This window comes from Balaenoptera acutorostrata, chromosome 1 (assembly GCF_949987535.1).
Source record: "Balaenoptera acutorostrata chromosome 1, mBalAcu1.1, whole genome shotgun sequence".
Lineage (NCBI taxonomy): Eukaryota > Metazoa > Chordata > Mammalia > Artiodactyla > Balaenopteridae > Balaenoptera > Balaenoptera acutorostrata.
In genome coordinates, this window is record NC_080064.1 from 173,455,212 (window position 1) to 173,477,179 (window position 21,968).

The following is a 21,968-nucleotide window of genomic DNA, read 5'->3' on the forward strand; positions in this document are numbered from 1 at the left end:
TGTTGTTTATCCATCCTATTAGCATATATAATAGTTTGCATCTGCTAATCCCAAGTTTGCAGTCCTTCCCTCGCCCACCCCCAACGCTTGGCAACCGCAAGTCTGTTCTCTATATCTGTAAGTCTGTTTTTGTTTCTGGATATGTTTATTTGTGTCATATTTTAGATTCCACATATATGTGATATCATATTGTATTTGTCTTTCTCTTTCTGACTTACTTCACTTAGTATGATAATCTCTAAGCCCACCCATGTTGCTGCAAACAGCTTTATCTTATTCTTTTTAATGGTTGAGTAGTATTCCGTTGTATATATGTACCACATCTTCTCTATCCATTCATCTGTCGATGGACATTTAGATTGCTTCCATGTCTTGGCTATTGTGAATAGTGCTGCTATGAACACAGGGCTGTATAGCAGTTTTGAATTATAGTTTTTGAAATATACTTGAATTATAGTTTTGAATTATACTTGAATTATAGTTTTGAATTTTTTGAATTATAGTTTTTCTGAATTATAGTTTTGTCTGGATATATGCCTAGTAGTGCGATTGCTGGATCATATGACAACTCTATTTTTAGTTTTTTGAAGAACCTCCATACCGTTTTCCATAGTGGCTGCACCAACTTACATTCCCATCAGCAGTGTAGGAGGGTTCCCTTTTCTCCACACCATCTCCAGCATTTGTTATTTGTAGACTTTTTAGTGATGACTGGTGTGAGGTGATACCTCATTGTAGTTTTGATTTGCATTTCTCTAATAATTAACAATGATGAGAAACTTTTCATGGGCCTATTGGCTATCTGTATGTCTTCTTTGGAGAAATGTCTATTCAACTTTCTTATTCTTGACCTCTTTACCTCTCTCATCCCTTGGCTTAGCACTTGATCTGTGACTGTTTTGCTGTGATTATATGTTTGGTCAGGTTTCTTTGGCTCTGCATGGCCAGCACTTTCAACCACAATTTTGTCCACGTTAGGTCTCCAGTTCCTTCCACCACAGTCACGGGTAAGGTGTGATCTTGTCTATCTTCATTCTCACTATCCCCATTGGCCAGGCCCTCCATTAAAGAAGGATTAGAAAAGATCTGAAAGCTGCCTTTTCACCATTCTCCCAATCTCCTGCACAATTGCTTATGATGGGAGGTTTGGGGACACACTGTGTATCTCTGCAAGTGCCTTAGATTTTTCTTTTTGCCCCCTACCATGTGGGGTCTCCTGAGAAGTTAGCGGGAGAAAAATGGAGAAACTCACATTTATCATGTGCCTCCTGCACCAGGAACTGTGCTAGTTGCTCACAATATCTACATCACTGCCATTTCACAAAGGGGATAACTAAAGTTCACAGAAATTTACTTAACTTTTCCATAGCTGGTAAAGGGCAGAATTATGATTTGATCCTTATGCCTTTTTCTTTCCTCTCCATATCAGTGCCTCACTTGAACATCTATTTATGGACATATAGCCCAATGTCTAGAGAATCAGATATAATGAAATTTGAGTTTCACATTATTTTTCCAATACCACTTAATAAATGATAATGAATATTGAACATATTCCTCCCTTTATTCAAAAAACATTTATTGAATAAGTTCTATATCAGGCACTGTTCTAAGCATTTGGGATACATCGATGAAATAAAATGACAAAATCCTTGCTTCTTGTACAGTTCACATTCTAGTGGGTCAGGGATAGAAAATAAGCAATAAGCACAATAATAAATAAGTAAATTGTATAGTATATTCAAAAGTGTAAATAAACAGGAGAAAAGAAATAGAACAAGATAAGGGGAATCACATTGTATGTGGTTTAGAGGGAGGTTTACATTTTGAAATGGAGTGGTGATTGAGAAGATGACATTTGAGCTAAGACTTGAAGGAGTCAAGAGAGCAACTGGGTGGTAGAAGACTTTCCAAAGGCTCTGATGTGACTGAAGCAGAGTGAGCAGTATTGGGAGTCAGGGAGAGGGGAGGGAAGGAGAGGAATACAGACACTTGCACACAAAGGATTTGGAAGGGCTTTTCTTTTACCTTTTTTGAAATAGGGACCCATTGCGTGTGTTTGAGTAAAAAAGTGATTGATAAGTTTAAAAGAGTGCTGTGTTGAGAATAGACTGAGATAGCTTAAATGTCTAATTTATCATTGTGCATTTACCATATCTCATGCAGGTTAAGACTGGATCTTAACAAGATCAAAATCATGGCAAATGTTCATTTCATTAGACTAAGATGAGCAGCTGAGAAGAGGTGGCTGTAGTCAAGCCTAGAATGTTAACAGTAATGGAGTGTAGGAAACATGGGGGCAAGTAATAACCAGAAAAGTAAAGTGTGGTCTCTGATTTAAGAATCTCGATTTATAACCCCAGGCTTACTCCCAGGTTTGATCTCTTTGATGTTCATCTTTCTTTTCTCCGTTTTGTGAAAAGATTTCAGTTTTAGAAATTGAATTTTTCTTGAAAGATCCTATTTTCAGTTATACATAAAACTAAATTTCGATGTATGTGACAAAGAAACACAAGACTTTGGGCATAATTCTTTTTTTTTTTTTTTTTTGTATTTTTTGAGCATATGCCAGTAGCTACATGAAATTCTGTTAACACCTGTTAATTGATTCTTTTATATTCTCTGTTTTTCTTCCTTTTTTACATACATAGTTCCCTTAAAGAATCCAAGACAAGGGACTTCCTTGGTGGCACAGGGGTTAAGAATCCGCCTGCCAATGCAGGGGACACTGGTTTGAGCCCTGATGTGGGAAGATCCCACATGCCATGGAGAAACTAAGCCTGTGAGCCACAACTACTGAGCCTGCATGACACAACTACTGAAGCCTGCATGCCTACAGCCTGTGCTCCGCAACAAGAGAAGCCACCACAATGAGAAGCCTTTGCACCACAACAAAGAGTAGCCCCTGCTTGCTTCACCTACAGAAAAACCTGCATGCAGCAATGAAGACCCAATGCAGCCAAAAATTAATTAATTAAGTAATTAATTAAAAAAAGAATCCAAGACAAGATGAATAGAAGAGCTTTCCAAATAAATGTGAGAATCTTCTCTCTCATCCTCTTTTGTTTTTGTGAGTTCTCTCTTCCCCAACTTAGAACTTAGAATGTGAAACAGATGTTCCTACTCTCAAATAGCCATTTGTATTTCTTTGATACTCTTTTCCCTCTCGTCTGAAACATGAATCATATTTATATGTATTAAATATAAGTTAAAAAACATTTACCAAGCACCATTTAAATTCAAAGCACCATTAACCCTCCAAGACTTCAGACAATACTACAAAGCTATAGTAATCAAAACAGCATGGTACTGGCACAAAAACAGACATATGGATCAATGGCAAAGAATAGAGAGTCTAGAAGTAAACCCATGCAACTATGGTCAATTATTCGTCGACAAAGGAGGCAAGAATATACAATGGGAGAAAGACAGTCTCTTCGGCAAGTGGTGTTGGGAAAGTTGGACAGCTGCATATAAATCAATGAAGTTGGAACACACCCTCACACTATAGACAAAAATAAACTCAAAATGGCTTAAAGACTTAAATATAAGACATGACACCATAAAGTTCCTAGACGAGAACATAGGCAAAACATTCTCTGACATAAATAGTACCAATGTTTCCTTAGGTCAGTCTCCAAAGGCAATAGAAATAAAATTTAAAAATAAACAAATGGGACCTAATCAAACTTACAGGCTTTTACACAGCAAAGGAAACCATAAGCAACATGAAAAGACAACCTACAGAGTGAGAGAAAATATTTGCAAATGATGCAACCAACAAGGGCTTAATTTCCAAAATATACAAACAGCTCATACAACTCAACAACAAAAAACAAACAACCCCATCAAAAAATGGTCAGAAGGCCTAAATAGACATTTCTCCAAAGAAAACATACAGATGGAAAATAGGCACATGAAAAGATGCTCAACATCACTAATTATTAGAGAAATACAAATCAAAACTACAATGAGGTACCACTTCACACCAGTTAGAATGGCCATCGTTAAAAAGTCTACAAGTAACAAATGCTGGAGAGGGTGTGGAGAAAGGGAACCCTCCTACACTGTTGATGGGAATGTAAATTGGTACAGCCAGTATGGAAAACAGTGTAGAGGTTCCTTAGAAAACTAAAAATCAAATTACGATATGATCCAGCAATTCACTCCTGGGCATATATCCAGACAAAACTATAATTCAAAAAGATACATGAACCCCTATGTTCATAGCAGCACTATTCACAATAGCCAAGACATGGAAGCAACCTAACTGTCCATTGACAGACAGATGGATAAAGATGTGGTGCATATATACAATGGAATACTACTCAGCCATAAAAAAGAACAAAATAATGCCATTTGCAGCAACATGGAGGCAACTAGAGATTATCATACTAAGTGAGGTAAGTCAGAAAGAGAAAAAGACAAATACCATATGACATCACTTATATATGGAATCTAAAATATGACACAAATGAACCTATCTATGATGCAGAAACAGACTCACAGACATAGAGAACAGACTTGTGGTTGCCAAGGGGGAGGGAGGGTGGGAGAGAGATTGATTGGGAGTTTGGGGTTAGTAGATGCAAACTATTACATATAGAATGGATGGACAACAAGGTCCTACTCTATAGCACAGGGAACTATATTCAATGTCCTGGGACAAACCATAATGGAAAGGAATATAAAAAAAGAAGAAAAATTCAAAGTACCAGGCTGGAAATTGAAATATGAACATGAACAGGCAAACCGTCTCAGCTCCAGGAGCTCAAAAGCTAGTGGCTTTCATTCCAGTGGGAACTTTGTTATGGGACCATTATTAAAAGCATCGTCTAATATTTCTGCATGGCCGTGCAGAATTAAATGATTGTGACTGAGGCCATGAACAACTCTCCTGCCTGCACTATTATTAAGGAATGGGTCACACGAGATGTTAGAAATTCTTGCTAGCCACATTATAGCCCAGTCAACTTACACTCTTGGTGACTTTCTCTGCTCATTCTGGTCTTGTAAAATCACTATTGGGATTCAGAGTTGCAGGAGTACCTTATATATTTGAAAGATTTGTAAATAAATCCAGTATGCACAGATCTAGATTTAAACAATAGTTCAATTACCGATTATTCATTTTACCAAAAGATTCATAACTAATTCCTTTAAGAGGCAAGCTCCTCTTATGTATTTAAAGCTATGATAAAATCCATTAAATATTCACAGTTGACATATTACTCTTTAGGGGTACAAGTATTATATAGAGAGAGAGGTATAGTTGTACCTTGGCAGAAGTAATAACTCCTATTAATTCTGTGAAGTGAAAAGATAACAGTATTGGAACTGGAGATTCTCTGAAGATAAACATCTGTATCACAGAAACTGAAGGCAGTTACTTACACCAAAGGGAGAAAGGGAAGGAAAGAAGGAGGGAGGAATTCATTTGTCATTTCCTCAAGGACAGACCAAGTAGAAGAAAAAGGAGATGTACTTTTCCAGTTCCCTACTAACACAGGGAAAGCTTTTAGATGATATTTTATTTTTTAAATGCCTTTTCTATTTTCTGTTTGTGTTCATGTTGTGTATGTATATTTTAAAAACCCATACTTTTGGTAAATATCACTATGTAATGTATATTGTACTACTATATTCTATCTATCACATTTACCAGATCTAGCATCTATCTATCTATCTATCTATCTATTATCTACCTACCTATCTATCACCTATTTATATAGCCATCTATCCTTCTACTCGTCCAGCATAAAAATCTCTGCTCAAGATAACTACATTTTACAAGAAAATCTTTCCATTTCTAATTCTGACCCACTCTGGAATCTAGAGTGATAAAAAATAGCTTCAAGAGGGAAAGATTATTGTGAGACTTTTCCTCTCTTCAATATATCACATTACAGGGCATTCAACAAATCAAATGACAAAGTAGTCATTGTTACCTTAGAAGCTATGGAGAATAACCACACACATGCACACACATACCCCTGTCTTCTTAGAGTTTATCAACTACTGAAGAGACAGAAACCCAACATGTGATCCAATCACTGAAAATCAGCTTCTGCTACCAGCAACAGAGCACCCAGGGCAGGCTTGTGCCTAGAAGATTCTGCATCCTTTACATGCAAGCTGAGGAGCACACCCCAAAATCATTTATTCAGTAGAGTCAAGATGTGAGCATTCCTCACTCTTTTTCATGTTTTTACTTCATTTTGAGGAAAACAGCCCTGCCTAATTCTCTTTTGAAAGAGCTGTGGGCAGGCCCAGTTTACAGGGGGCTTGTGCCCCTCACAGTCTGGCTCTTTAGCACACTTGGCTCCAGGCCACTGGTAACCAGTATAGCTCATGACCAAATGTCATTCCCATTGCCAGGTTGTGGGAGGCCATGAAATGCTCACAGTATGAAAATGGAATTCATCCAATGTGAGCCATACACTACCTTTTAAAAAAAATTGAAGTACAGTTGATTTACAATGTTCTGTTAATTTCTGCTGTACAGCAAAGTGATTCAGTTAAACATATGTATACTTTTTTTAAAATATTCTTTTCCATTATGGTTTATCACAGGATATTGAATATAGTTCCCTGTGCTGTACAGTAGGCCCTTGTTTTTCATCCATCCTATGTATAATAGTTTGCATCTACTAACCCCAAACTCCCAACCCATCTCTCTCCCACCCTCCCTCCCCCTTGGCAAACACAAGTCTGTTCTCTATGTCTGTGAGTCTGTTTCTGCATCATAGATAGGTTCATTTGTGTCATATTTTAGATTTCACATATAAGTGATATGGTGTTTGTCTTACTCTTTCTGACTTACTTCACTTAGTACTATAATCTCTAGTTGCATCTATGTTGTTACAAGTGGCATTATTTCGTTCTTTTTTATGGCTGAGTAGTATTCCATTGTATATGTGCTTCCTGGACCTGGATTTCTGTTTCTTTCTTTAGGTTTGGGAAGTTTTCAGCCATAATTTCTTCAGATACATTTTTGATCCCCTTTTCTCTTTCTTCCCCTTCTGGGATTGCTATTATGCATAGATTAGCATGTTTTATATTATCCCATAGGTCTCTTTTATTGCTTTTATTTTTTTTCATTTGACTTTTTGTTGCTGTTCTGATTGGGTGATTTCCCTTATTCTATCTTCCAGATCGCTTATGCATTGTTCTGCATTATTCATTCTGCAATTCATTGCCTTTAGCTCAGCTTTCTGTCTGCAAGTGTGTTTTCTAATTTTTCTTGGCTCTTCTTTATAGTTTCTAGATCCTTTTTACAATAATTTTGCATTTCTGTTGATAGCCTCTCTTAATTCCTTCAGTATTTTTATTACCTCCTTTTTGAACTCGGGATCTAATAGACTGGAGATGTCTGTTTCATTGTTTGTTCTTTAAGGGGAATTCTCTTGGTCTTTTAACTAGGAGTGGCTCCTCTGCTTCTTCATTTTATTTATATTTCTCGTACTCTGTGAGTTTAGGAGAAACAATTATCGACTGTGGTCTTAGAGGGCTATTTATAGGTGGGACTGTCCCTGTGTATCTTGTGTGGGTTTAATATTTTTGGTGCAAGGGCTGTTTTTAGTATGGATGCCTGCTGCCTCTTTCCTCAGCATGGACTGGCCATTATCCCCTTGGTAGGGGCTATGTAGGTGCAGCTGCTGGTTCTTGGCAGCAATGGCAGGTTTTGAGAGTCCCTGTAGCCCTCAAGTGTGGCTCACAACTGCTCCTGGAGCCCGGGAAGGAAGGGACTGCCATACACTACCTTTTGATCAAAGGGAGCTGTAGGAGAGAAGCAGTAACAACAATTCAGCTAACAACAATTCAAACCAAGAAAACATATCCCATTTCCCAAGGGAGAAAGACTCAGCTTGAGAGGACTCTTTCTTTCAGGTCCCCACAGAAAGCATTGCTGGATGGCCCCCAAAGGTGGTGGGGAAAGTGAGCAAACACACAGGGCCTACTCCTGGAGACTGCCTCAGACAAGCATCTCGTTCATGTGTCTGGGTACTGTACTCTGAAGCTGAGGTCTTATCTTGGTGATTTAGTGGCCTGAAGGAGTTTTGGCAGCGATTACATACACTTGGCTCAGGAATGAAGCGTATGCTTGGCAGAGCGTGACTCATTTTCTGATAATGTTTACATCCTGATCAGTGTCCTCAGATTAAAAATACTGTCCATTGTGCAGTGATGTCCGTGTGTGACTACAGCTCAGCACGGGAGTGCAGGCACTGTTCTGAGCTTTCACAAAGTGCCTGCTGGGCTACAGCCTCATGCAGCTATAGGCACACTGACTTGCACTGTAGTTCTCCTCTTCTTCTGTGATGCATTTTTACCCTAAACACAGATTCAGTGATTAAAATGATCAAATGATAAGAAGCACCAGTTTTTTCATCACTCAAATCTGGATTCAAATCCTAGCTCCACTAGTTAGCAAATGGGTGAAACTGACCAAGTCATCTAAGCTCTGAGGCTCAATTTACTCATCAGTGAAATGGGGATACTAGCATACCACTCACTACCTTACTTTGAGGAATAAATTAGATGATGTATTTAAGCTGCTCTTCAAGGAAATTGGCATGACTAGAGTGTAAGAAACACTATTTATTACTATCGGCAAATCTTTCTCCAAAGCTGCTTCTGTGAACTGGGTGGTGGGCGACTGTATTCCTGCTGATTTATTCAGTAGCTGCAGCTGAATTCAGTCCACCTGAAATAGAATTTTCTATCTGGAAGAGGATGCTGCAAGTAAGATTCTAAAATCTGGAATTGGCTGAGTGAAAGAGGTGGGACTTTGGACAGTTAGGATTCAGATATTTCAGGCTACAAATCAGGTGACCCTTATTATGTGATGGAAAAACATTTGGTCAGATTGCCACCTGCTGTTCTTTGGAATACAGACCATGTGCCATGGCAGCTTTGCTATCAGCATAAGTAGTAGGAAAAATCCAGAACCCTGGTATGAGGTTATAGATTTTTTTTTCTGAAGGAGAACTCTGCACTCAGCCTAGAGTTTGCTAATCTGTAAGCAGAGATGGGAGAGGTATTCTTTACCTGTGCCCTGCATTCTAAATTCACTGTGAAGCCTATATTTTGCATACATGCAGAATTTTTAAAATAAATGTATTCTTACCAAACTCAGTACCTGAGAACTTTTCTTATACACAGTCTCCTAAGTGTTCTTTAGACAAATGCCAATTAACTAAGATCATATTATGCTTGATATCTCCCCACTAATGCCTATTGTATTTTAAACTACCTCAAAACATGGCCATTAAGCTATGGAATAGAGGACTTGGAAGAGCCCAGAGATCAGCAGGTGAGGGAAAGGAATCTTCAAGCTAAATATCATGTCTAGATGAAATATTTGTCTGTGGTCATTCACACATGGAATTAATTGACCAAGAGCAAAAAGATTGGAAATCGAAATTTTTGATGGAACTATATTGCCAAAGGCCATAATTATTAAACCTCTAAGTCCATTCCTGTATCCCAAATTCAAACCAAAAGAAGTGGGCCCAAAATATCTGTGGCCCCCTAAGGGAAGTTATCCCCTACAAAGCCTGCTTCATATGTAGTCTTGGATGACAGCGGTCAAGAGATGGTCTCCCACGGAGTAGAATGTGAGGCTGTTGGACTGGGTAAACCCAGGAAGGTATCCTAGTGATAGAGCACAGAAGTTCTGAGCTTTCCTGCCTGGTAATGTTTGGTATTTACTCTGGTAATATCTCTGCTGTGTGCTTTCCATTGTTCTCTTTCCCAAATAGGAGTTAATATTGCCCTTAACGTGTTCCTTTTTTTAACCATTAAATATTGAGTGTTCTGGGGAAAGATAGCTTGTCTTTCAGTTTACCAGTCATTAGACTATGTGAAGTCCCATATAGATCTGATGGAAGCGTTGCACCCAGAGACTTTGAAGAGCTGAATGAAGCAAATAAATTAGGCTTTGAGGCTGATGCCTTTGAGGAGCAATGCTAACATATTCTGCCTTGGAAGGAAGGGTGTGTGTGAATATTGGGTAGCCGAAGGAGTTGACTATGACAGATATAGCTAACTGTCTCAATAGCCATTCTCCCCTTACTTACTAAAGAAACTCTAATTTTATTTGAAGTGGCAAACAAACAATCCCACTTACCAATCACCCACTTGGCAATCACCTTCCACTTACCTATAACCTCCCCAGACTTCCTTGAATAGTCATCTGACCCACTTGGACTAATGAGATACAAGCAGAAATCTATTGGCTAGGCCTCCAGAGCTTTTATTTTCCTGATTAAAAAGGAATAAAGCTGTTTAGCATTTACTATTTGCCCCTCATCTTCCTCTCTTCTTTTATTTTTGGCTGGAATTAAGACTCAGAGCCTGAAGGTGGAGGAGTCACCTTGAGACCATTAAGACAGAAGCTGCATGCTGAGAATGGTGGAGCAGGTAGCTAGCAGGAAGCTAGCTCCTGGTGACTTCCTTGAGCAGTTGCACTAGCTATGGATTGACTGTCAATTTCTAGATTCCTTCTTATGTTAAAAAAATCCCTTACTTGTTTAAATCCCTGCAGTTGAGTTTTTGTGTAAATACATGTATACAGCCACATTTTAATAAACTGTGGCTTGGTTGCCAAGAGAAATAAGAGGTCATGGAAAAGAGAGGAAGGTCAAACATTCTTAGTTTTGGAAAGTCAATAGAAGCAATACCTGAAATGATGGAAATGGCAATGGGGTTGTGAAGGAGGCAAGTGTGAGGTTTATATAGTGAGGATGATGGTACCTAAGGAAGTTGAGGAGGCAGAAGACTGTGACTGTGCCGGAGGCCAAAAGGAGAGGTGAGGCCAAGAGGGGGCAGCGGTACTCTCTTAGGTAAAAGACCTTGGGACAGATGAAGGCCTGTGTCAAACAGAGTTACCCTGCCTGGGCCCAGGTACATAGTAGCAAGCTTCACTAGTACATGTTGTAACTCAGAGGTGGAAGAATCAACAGAATGATCTCCCCATCTTCTGGACATTCTGTGAAGAGTCATGTTTGGGTTGTATCATGGGTCTTCTGCTCTTCTGTCTTTTTCTTCTGAATGAGGACAGTCATTCAGGGGACTAAAAAGGCTGGGTTTAGGTTTTGTGCTGGCTGTTCAGGGGAGTTGTCTGGGTATGCCGTTTTCTAGCATCTGATATGCCTGAGGGAAGCTGGGGCTAGATAGGCAAGGCGAGCTATCATTTAGGCCTTCAAATCACGCTCAGTTAATCCTGTTTGACTCTAGTAGCCTGGGAAGACATTTATTTGCCTTTATTATATTTTTTACCTACTAATTCCATGAGATGTGATATTAGGCATAGAGTCTCCTTGTCTAATGAATACATAACAGAATTCTAGTCAAGAAAAGTGATTACATCTTAGTTACCTGTATAATAAACATCTGAATAATTTCATTGATCTCTCTGATTTTTCCTGATTTCTGTTCCTGCATTTTAAGAAAATACAAAGGAAAAGGTCCTCTAAGATACAGCAGTCTTCCAAGCTTCAAGCAGACCTCAACTTGGAAGGCCTGAAATTGAAAGCACTGGTAATGGATTCGCTCAAATCAAGCAGAATAAAGTCCTCCCTCCTGGCATGAATAAAAACAATCATAATCTTCAAGTAGCATGTACTACATAGATGTTGTGATTATGCCTCTCCTTTTAACATACTGATAAAGAAAACAAGAAATGGAATAAAACAATGAGGAAATCTGTCTATCCCTGCTTTTGCTTCCATTATTAGTTTTAACAGAGATTATAAGGTCATAGTGGTTTGCCCGCCAGACCTGGCTCATAGGCCAGCTATGTTTGGCCCAGTGTTTTAAGAGATTCTCTAAGTGCTTGTTGTTAAGCCAATGGATCAGAGACTATTAAGAACACATCTGTAGTTAAGGACATTAGGTTTCTTTATATTGTTGCCACAAGGGTGATCTCACTCTGGGGAAACCTCTGGGGAGTTTCTGGTAAGGGGTTGTTGAAAGGGTCTTTTTTTAGAGGTTGGGCTTGTGTTCGACTTTGAGAAGGAATTGGGAAGCAGATACCAGTTCTGGATTTCAGACTACCAAGAAACTAGGAAAATTCAGACATTGAGTTTCTTAATAATTTGTACCTACAAGGTGGGAGCATTATATGAATCTAGATATACGATTGTTAAAGAAGCAGTATCCACTCAGAAATAAGAGATGTTAGCCAGAAGAGGAGTTTTAGCCACTTTTGTGTCAGGGGGTGACCTCATCTATGTCTTTTTCTGAACACAGTCATGGAGTGGCCTTATTTGTTTTGCTTCAAGTATTATAATTTGGGGGTAACATTGTGGTCTGGTTGTCAATAGGGCCATTTTTTACTTTCGCATTATCAACATATTAAAAATCAAGAGATTTTCACCTAATCTGAATTTGTCTCTTTGGGGAAAAAAATGGAAATATTGGACAATGCTGGGTTTTTATTTCCAGATGACACTAATTGGCTATTTTATCTCCAGTTTGCCACAGTCTCCACCCACTTATTGTTTGATAACAGGCATTCTTTATTCTTTCATGTTATTTTCCTGACCTTTATAGACATGTGCATTTTAAACCTCTGGTCTAGATAATTAGCTAACCTCTCTTTTGCAATGGCTTAGGTCTTTTCAGTTATTGAAAATGTTTAATTCTCAAATTTTCTTCACAGTTATTAAAATGAAAGTATTTACCATCATTTAACTAAATCTCTATGCATTAAATTTTGGTCTATATTATTTTAGGAAAATAAAATGAAATCCTCAAAGCATATATCACATTTCAACTGATTGATCAGTCTCTAAATGGCTCAGCTGATTTATGTTGAATTTTAAAGGTAGTAAGTTAGAACACATCTTTCAAGCTAAATCCCATAGGATACTTATAATTTGTCCATCAGTAGGACTCTTGAATACAAGTGACAGAATAATCTCACTCAGAGTGGCTTAAACAAAAATAATTTATTGACTCACATAACTAAAAAGGCAAGGGAAATATTTGTCCATACTGCTTGATCTAGGCACGTAAATAGAGCCATCTATTTACAACTTTTTAGAGTCTTTTCCATTTCTCATCTGGTCTTCTTTATGTTGGCTTCCTTCTCAAGCTCTGCATGAAAATGGCAAATATATATTAAACTATACAAATATAGTTTAATGTTTGACTCTCTTCTCTTTTTGAAAGCTGCACATTCATTTTTTTTAAGTTCTCAATTCGATTATTCCATTTCATCCCTTCGGCGAATAAATTAACAAACTTAATTTTAAAAAATCAGCACTGTATGCTCTATGCCAGACACTGCTGTGTGATAGGAATGCAAAGGCAAACATAACACATTTCCTTCCTTCAAAGAGCTCATAGTTCATTAGGGGATTCACACAAATGGGCAAATGATCACAATCTAATGGGATGAATGCTATTATACCTTTATGTACACGGTGCTAAGAGACCATAGCTATCAGATCCAACTCTGCCTGAGTAGGGAGTGGGTGGTCAGGGAAGGTTGCGTACAATAAATACCCCTTGATCACTTACGATGTTCAGATACTACGCTGAGGGATGGGGTTACAATGGAGATAAGAAAGCCCTCACAGGTCTTACCATCCTTAAAAGATGAGGAGGAATTTGTCAGATGGAAGATTGTTAGTGACATTCCTAACAATGTTGGTGACATTCTCTTTGACCTAGAAATTGTCCTTCTACTGTCCCTCCCCTGAGCAACTCAAATAAACTAAAAACAATACTCACCATAGCCCTGCTCCTAATTTCATTATTGGCAACCCTAATGAGCCTACATTCACACTTCACCTTGGCCAGCGTAATACCAATCATCCTATCAGTGCTCACAGCCTGCGAGGCCGCACTCAGACTACCCTCACTAGTGATAGTATCAAACATATATGGTACCGACTACGTACAAAATCTTAACCTCCTCCAATGCTAAAATTTATTGTTCCTATGATTATATTGATACCCCTGACTTGGCTATCAAAAAGTAATATAATTTGAATTAACGCTACAGCCCATAGCCTGCTAATTAGCCTCACAAGTCTGCTCCTCCTTAATCAGTTTAATGATAACGGCCTTAATTTCTCATTAATGGAATAATAAATAATTAGTGCTAAGACATGAAGACATGACTTGTTTAGAGAACTCCCAAGAAGTTCAATGTGCCTGGGAGAGGGGCAGAAAGTCAAAATGAAGAGAAAGAAAAACTAAATCACAAAAAACCCTGAATGAATGAACTGTATATTGTAAAAATGAGGAGCACTTGAATTCTTTTCATTAGGGTAGTAATGTAATCAAATTCCTATCTTATGAAGATAATTCTAGCATTGGTGTGGAAATGCATTAGAGCAGTGGTCCCCAACCTTTTTGGTACCAGGGACTGGTTTCATGGGAGACAATTGTTCCATGGACGGGGTGGGGTGGGGGGCAGGGATGGTTCAGGCGGCAATGTGAGTGATGGGGAGCAATAGGGAGGGGCAGATGAAGCTTCTCTCACTCGCCCACCACTCACCTCCTGCTGTGTGGTCCGGTTCCTAACAGGCTGCAGACAGGTACGGGTCTGCAGCCCAGGGGTTGGGGACCCCTGGATTAGAGAAAGCTGAGATAGGAGGAAAGAGACCAATTAGAGATATATGTTAACTTTTGAGTTGAGGATTTGGACTAAAGGATGTGCAGTGGAGGGAAATAAGAGACAGTCTAGAAGTAGAATTAATGAGATTTTGTGTCCAAAATATGGGAAAAGTCCACAAATGAAGGCTGAAGGTGACTCTTGGGCTTTTGCCTTAGGCATCTTGGTGATTAGTGGTGATACTAACAAAGGCAAGGGAAGGAGCAGAAGATTGGTGGATGGTGTGAGGAGGGGAAGATAACGAATTCCACTTTGAAGATACTAAGTTTGAAGTAGTGGCCTGATATTATAAATGCCAGAAAGCAGTTGAATGAGTGGGTCTGCAACTCAGGAAACTGGGACTAAGATATATAGATTTATTTAGAACACATCAACCAGGGAATCGAAGACAAGAAGTTAGGATTACTCAGGGAGAATGTTTAGAAATTTTAGAGGAAGACTAGGTTGGTGCCTGGGCAAATTTTGAATGTAGTTGAGCGAAGAGAACCCATGGAAGCAGAGTGACAGGTAAAAAGAGTGTGATTTTTTTAAAGAAAGGAAAGAAAGTATTTCTGAAAGGAAAGTGTAGACAATAGTGCCAACTGTTGCAGAAGTGAAGTAAAATAAAAACGAGGAGTAGATTTTAGATTTGGCACCTTGATGTCTGTAATAGTTTTGGGTATAGGTGAGGAGGTAAGTATAAAAAGCCAGGAGGGTGGAGGAAAGAATGGAAGATGAAGAAATAGTGGATGTATGTTGCTTTTTCCAAAAGTTTGGCTATTAAGGAGAAAAGGATGATAGCTAGAGGAATTCTCAGAGCAGAGGTTAACTTTTGTTTGTTTGTTTGCTTAATTATTGTTTATTTTATTCCATGTGGGGAAGAACTGAGTATATTTACATATAGACAAGGTACAGCCATGGAGAATAAGTTCCTACGGGGTTGTGAGAGGATTCATGGAGCAAGAACAAACTGGAGGCAGGAGATGATGAAATTTAAAGAATAGCCAGAGGAATTAGCTCACTGGCTTTCAAACTTGTCTGTGCATTAGGTTCACCTGGAAAGCTCTAATGCAATGCCAATGCTGAGACCCTGTTCTGAATTTCTGAGACTGGGGCCAGGGAATGGATACTTTTTAATAGCTTTCTAGATAACTTCAACATACAGTCAGCATTTCCTAAAACAAATAAGACATATCCAAACTTGTCAAAGTGCTAAAGGGTGAGGAATATTTCCAAGGCTAGAACATCATGAAGGGAGTTTGAGATGATCCTCTCTCAATTCTAGGCACTAATCAGGACTTTATTTTTTTTCTGGCATCTGACAAGTTACAGAAATAAGATATGGAGGCCATGAAAGAGGTCCAGAGAAGCACAAAAGAATAACAAAGTTGAAGTATTTGTCCTCCAGGGCCCAGGGGTGTCAAGGAATTTCTCTGGTCATATGAATGGCTTTGAGATGATGAAAAACATGTTTGAAGAGGATATTTTCTTTAGAAAATGTAGACAAAATAGATATAGAAAGGGAGTAAATTAATTCTAGGGATCTTTTTGATCCTTGGGAAAACTTTTATATTGAATAAGTCCCATAAAGTTCCTGTCATTGCTGAAAGGAAACAGTAAGACAGAGCTCTAACTCCAAAACATTCCCTCAACACACACACACACACACACACACACACACACACACACACACACACACACACGGAGAAAAGAAGCTAAACCTAAAACAAAAAACCAATATTTGGGATTTTTATTAGTTATGAATATGTTTGTCTATAGGCAGCAGAAAATATGACTTCACAGACTTAGCAAATAGGAATTGCTTATGTAATATGACCATCGAAGTAGCTGTTAGTGTTGGTTCAATGACTTGATAATAAGAAATCTCATGATTCATTTGCCTTTCCTTTTGTTTTTTCATTGCACGCTCAACACCTTATGTTGTAAGATCAGCACTCCTCTTCTTGGCACCAACACACATTCAAGACTAGGAAAGGAAGGAAGGACAGGAGGTTATGCAGGCTGTGACTTTTCTATTTTATCAGAAAAGCAAAATCTCCCTCAGGGACTTCTGCTCCCTGACAGAGAATGCTAGCTGCTTATCCAACATTTGTTCTCCCATAGTCCTCAATAACAGAACCCAATTTTATTTGGGGTGTCATTGTGCTCAGCAAAAAGATTATATGTCCCAGCTTTCCTTGCAGCTAGGGCTAGTCAATAAGACAACAGGGAAGTTGGGGGTTTTAGGAATGTTCCTTAGGAGGTAGCCGGCACATGCCTTTCTTGTCCCCTCTTTTCTACCCTCTCCAGCCCCCCAGGGCCTGCCTGTAATGTGGTGTCATGGCTGGAACCCCAACACAATTCCTCATTTAATCATAGGCAGTGGTGAACTGCCAGAGCGGTCCCTTTCACTTTCTGGTGGAACACAGAGAAGAAGGAATGGTTCCTGCTGGTGGCCACATCCCAAGTTGTCCAAAAGTTCACTGTTCTGCCTTACATCTATCAAATTTGGAAAGAAACATATTTCCACCTTTGAGAATAGTTAATCTGGGTAGATATTTTCTGATATTTTCAGTTGTGTCAAAGACCAAGGGAAAAAACTCAGTGGTTTTTAGGGGAAGGAAGGTATACGGAAGAAGTAATTTTGGATTTAGCCTCCTCGACTGAAAAACATGCACAGTGTGAGAGTTGTGAGTTAAGTTTATTTGGGGCCTAATGAGGACTGTAGTCTGGGAGATAGCCTCTCAGGTGGCTCTGAGGAAACTGCTCTGAAAAGGTAGCGGGGAGGTCAGTATATACGTGATTTTGGTGAAGGGGGATAAGTGTAATCAAGCACCCATTTTGGCAGAAGGTTGCTGCTAGTTATGAGGAGCAGACGTCACCATTAATGATTTTAGTGCTTTTCTAGATATGAGAAGATGCAAGAAACTGGGGTCATAAAATTGTCTTCTGAAAATACCTAACTATCTGAAGGCCTATTCAGCTGGTTTCCCCAGAGCACAGTGTCTCATTCCTGATCTCAGCCTTGAACTCCTTTCAGGGTGTGTTGAAGGTCAGCGACTGCTGTGGCTAGTGACTTCTTTCTTCCATAACCAAATGGCGAGCAGCAATTTTTAGCTGGCAGCCTTTTTTATACATATCAATTTATTAGAGAAATTACCTACCAAGTGGTTAATTTTAGCACAATGTGTATACTCTGATGGGGTTGTGGCAAGAAGTCCCTCATGAATGCCATGTTTTTCTCTCAGAGAGAATAGCATTTGAGGGCATTGCTACATTTATGCAAAGTTGAGCAGTTTGTCAGGGTGACTGCCAAGTGACGGATCTTATCTGAGGTGCTTTTAACTATTCAGCATACTCCATATGTCTTCGTTTTAATTTAATCTTGGAAGTCCTTGGTTCCGGACAGAATGCTAACCTGAGGGTGGGCTCTGCCCAGTGGCCTCCATTGTCACTTTGGGGTGTCTTTTCGTCATGTCACATGGCTACTGCCACTCCTCTTTCTATGGAACTATTTAAGCCTGTGAAACCCACCTCCTGTGGAACAGGTTTTTCTCTTCCCTGCTTTTGTCTCCACTGAAGAGTCACTCAGCAGCTTCTGTGGATGTTTTTGAAGCTTTGGAGCCCAGTGAGGACTGAATTTTTCTCATGTTGCCTCAATCTTTTAGACTCTAAGCATGATTCCTCCTGCTCCACCTTTCCTGCAGGTGTGGGATACAGCTCTGCCATTACACTTTTCTTTTTAGAACTTCTAAGTTGTGTTTAATTTGCTGACTTTATTCATTCCTTTCTTTCTCTAAAACTGCAGGACCCCCCCAGGCACAAGCTGAGATACCTACATGTCCCTGAAGTTCATTCAGCTACTCAAGTATTTTAAAACATTCAGCCTTTGGATAAGCTACCTCTATTCAAGGCTATCCATTCACAGTTTGCTCCTTCACCCTGAGAACAGAATGGAATTTGGGCAGTGACTCTAGTACTTTCCACCTAAGCTTTAAATTAATAATTTAAAGGTAAATTCTCCCTAGTGTCAACATTCCAATACCTGGAATGTTGTTCGTTGCCTTGAAATTTAAAAGTAAAAATTTCTGCTCAACAATGCCTACAAGGCCTGTATATGGAGAAATTCTCTTTGTCTTAAAGTTGAATCCTTACCTCAGCTACAAGTGCTTAGAGAAATTATGCCTTCTAGTCCAAGGTCAGGCTGTGGAGATACTGCATGCTGATACTTTGCACTGTCTTCCAGAACTCTGGTACCTGCAGCTTGGTCTCCATAGAAACAGCAGTGTACTGTGGCAAAGTTGCCATAAACCCATGTGAACCACTAAGGTGAAAAATCCAACATGGCTGAGCCTCACACCCAAAGCTGCATGCCTTGGTGATGACAGTTAAAAACTAAATAAAGGCACAGTTGTTAAGACACAGCCACATAGCTCAGAATGGCCTCTCTAGGTTGTCAGGGTCCAAGCTGTGTACTTACTGAAGCCCACACCTAAATTCCCACACCTTGGCCTCAGCTAAAGACTCACCACGTCTTATTTTGGTCTGGTTCTCAGATTTCTGGCCCAATCCAATAGATGTTGTACACATCTATTTTTCCCCCCTGCCCAAGTATTGAACCACTTGAAAAACAGAAAAAAACAATAAGTTATAGACTGGATGTCCGTGTCCCCCACGAAACCTAATGCCTGAAGGGATGGTCCTAGGATGTGGGACATTTGGGAGGTGATTAGGTCATGAGAGTGGAGCCCTCATGAATGGGATTAGTACCTTCATATGAAAGAGAGCCCAGAGAGCTCATAGGATTATCACAGTAGCACCACAATGAACTCTATTGTGTGGGTTTTTTGGTAAATTTACATTGCATTTCTCTTGGGTAAACACTTGGAAAATGAAATCTTGGCTAATAGGGTAAGCACATGTTCAGCTCTAGAATGTATGACCAGTTTTCTGAAGGGATTTATAATTTATTTTATTTACAATTTATCCAAAGGGATTTACCATTTTATATTCCCATCACCAGTGTAGGAGAGCTCCAGTTGCTTTACATCCACATGAACATGTTTTTTTCAGTCTTTTTAATTTTGGCCATTCTGGTGGTTGTGTAGTCATATCTCTTTGTGCTTTTGATTTCCATTTTCATGATGACTAATGATTATAAACATGTTTTCATATTCTTACCAGCCCTTAAATATCCTCTTTTGTGAAGTACATGCTCAGGCATCTCCCCCAATTTTCTGGGCTAGTTTGATGTTTTTGGGTTGTTTGATGTTTGCTTATTCATTTGTAGGAGTTCTCTATACATTTTGTATTTGCATCCAGACCCAGGACATCTCTCTCAGTACCACAATTAGTCCATACATAAGCAACCTGGATGTACAGGGAGTTATACCACCTTTTAGGGTAAAAATTTGACCATCAGGGGACAAGAGTTGATGGGTTAATGTGTTCCCTTTTTATCTTACTTGGACAAACAACCTGAAAGCATGCTGTACAGTCTTAGTCAGTCCCATGGAATTGAGACACCAGTTGTCTGCATCAAAGGCCAAGTCAATAATTTACCCTTAAACTCCAATATCAAAAGCATTCTTCCAAGATTTTTTTAAGAGCTGCCTCCCCTCAGACAATTTATCCCTTTGTTGAATTTCTTTAAATATCACATAGTATTTTTTTAATGAACAGTTCAAATTTATTCACCCTTAACTTCCACACAACAATAGATATGTTTGGAAATGCATTTGCTATATTTACAGCACTGTGCTCAGCCCTTTATATGTATATCAGCAAATTCTCACACATACACAAAATAATTACTGTTATTAGCTCTATTTAACAGATAAGACGATTGTACGTAGCAGTTTAGTAACTTACTCAGGGTTGTGTAGCGAGTATGAACTGAAACAGGAAACCAAACTCAGATCTTTTTTCAAAAATCCTGTTTGAGGGATTTCCCTGGTGGTTCAGTGGCTGGGAGTCCACCTTCCAATGTAGGGGATGCAGTTTCGATGCCTGGTCGGGGAACAAGGATCCCACATGCCACGAGGCAGCCCAAGTGCCACAACTGGAGAGAGGTCTGTGGGCTGCAACAAAAATTTTCGCATGCTGTGTCTGGGACCGGATGCACCCAAATAAACAAATAAGTAAATATTTTTTAAAAATAAAGCTTTTGGGGGCTTCCCTGGTGGCGCAGTGGTTGAGAATCTTCCTGCCAATGCAGGGGACACGGGTTCGAGCCCTGGTCTGGGAAGATCCCACATGCCGCGGAGCAACTAGGCCCGTGAGCCACAACTACTGAGCCTGCGCGTCTGGAGCCTGTGCTCCGCAACAAGAGAGGCCGCGATAGAGAAAGGCCCGCGCACCGCGATGAAGAGCGGTCCCCGCACCGCAATGAAGAGTGGCCCCCGCTCGCCGCAACTGGAGAAAGCCCTCGCACAGAAACGAAGACCCAACACAGCCAAAAATAAATAAATAAATAAAAATTTAAAATAAATAAATAAAGCTTTTGAAAAAAAAATCCTGTTTGATTAATTGCAATGTTCTGCTGCCTTACTTTGATTGTAGTTCTAAATCCAAACATGATAAATTTGCTGCTGATATCACATGACATAGTTTTCAGTGTGTTCCCTGAGGCTTCTTCTCATTATTTTCATATGTTAATGAGGAGGAGGAGAAGGAGGATAAAGATGAGGATGAAGACAATGAATCACTTAGTCTGATATCCCTTATAAAAGAAAAAGTAGGGAAATCTCTGGGGGAAAATGTCATTCACCTCAAGAGGAACAGATGGCTCAAGCTTACAAGGAGCTACGCAAACACAACTAGGAAACTGGAGCCTTTTCTAAGCATACAGTGGGCTAATAATGAAAACAAACATTTACTAACCGGTGTTGAATGAGATAACAAGAAAAAGAACTGCAGCCATAATCATAGGGCTTTGGGCAAACCAGGGAGAGCATAAAGGGAATCTTATCCGTATAGCAACATGGTTAGTTTCCCATTTGCCCATCCTGAGAATGTTTAATCTCTATTTTACTACTGTTGGCTCACTGAAGACAGAGATTGGAGTGACAGGACCAAAGACTTTGGGGCTGCACATACTTGGGTTTAATACCCGGACTTGGCCACTTACCAGCTGTATGTCTTTGCGGAAGCTGCTTGATATCTCTATGGCTCAATTTTCTCATCTGAAAAATGAAACTAATAAAAGCCTGACCTTTCTGGGATTTTGCAGAGGTAGGTGTCTGGAATTGTTTCCTTGGCAAACATAATGAAATGATAATTTGCATGCAAGAGTTTTATTGGGCTGTTTTCAGGATCACCACCTGTGGGGGAGCAAGGGAAGGAAGTTTGGGCTGAG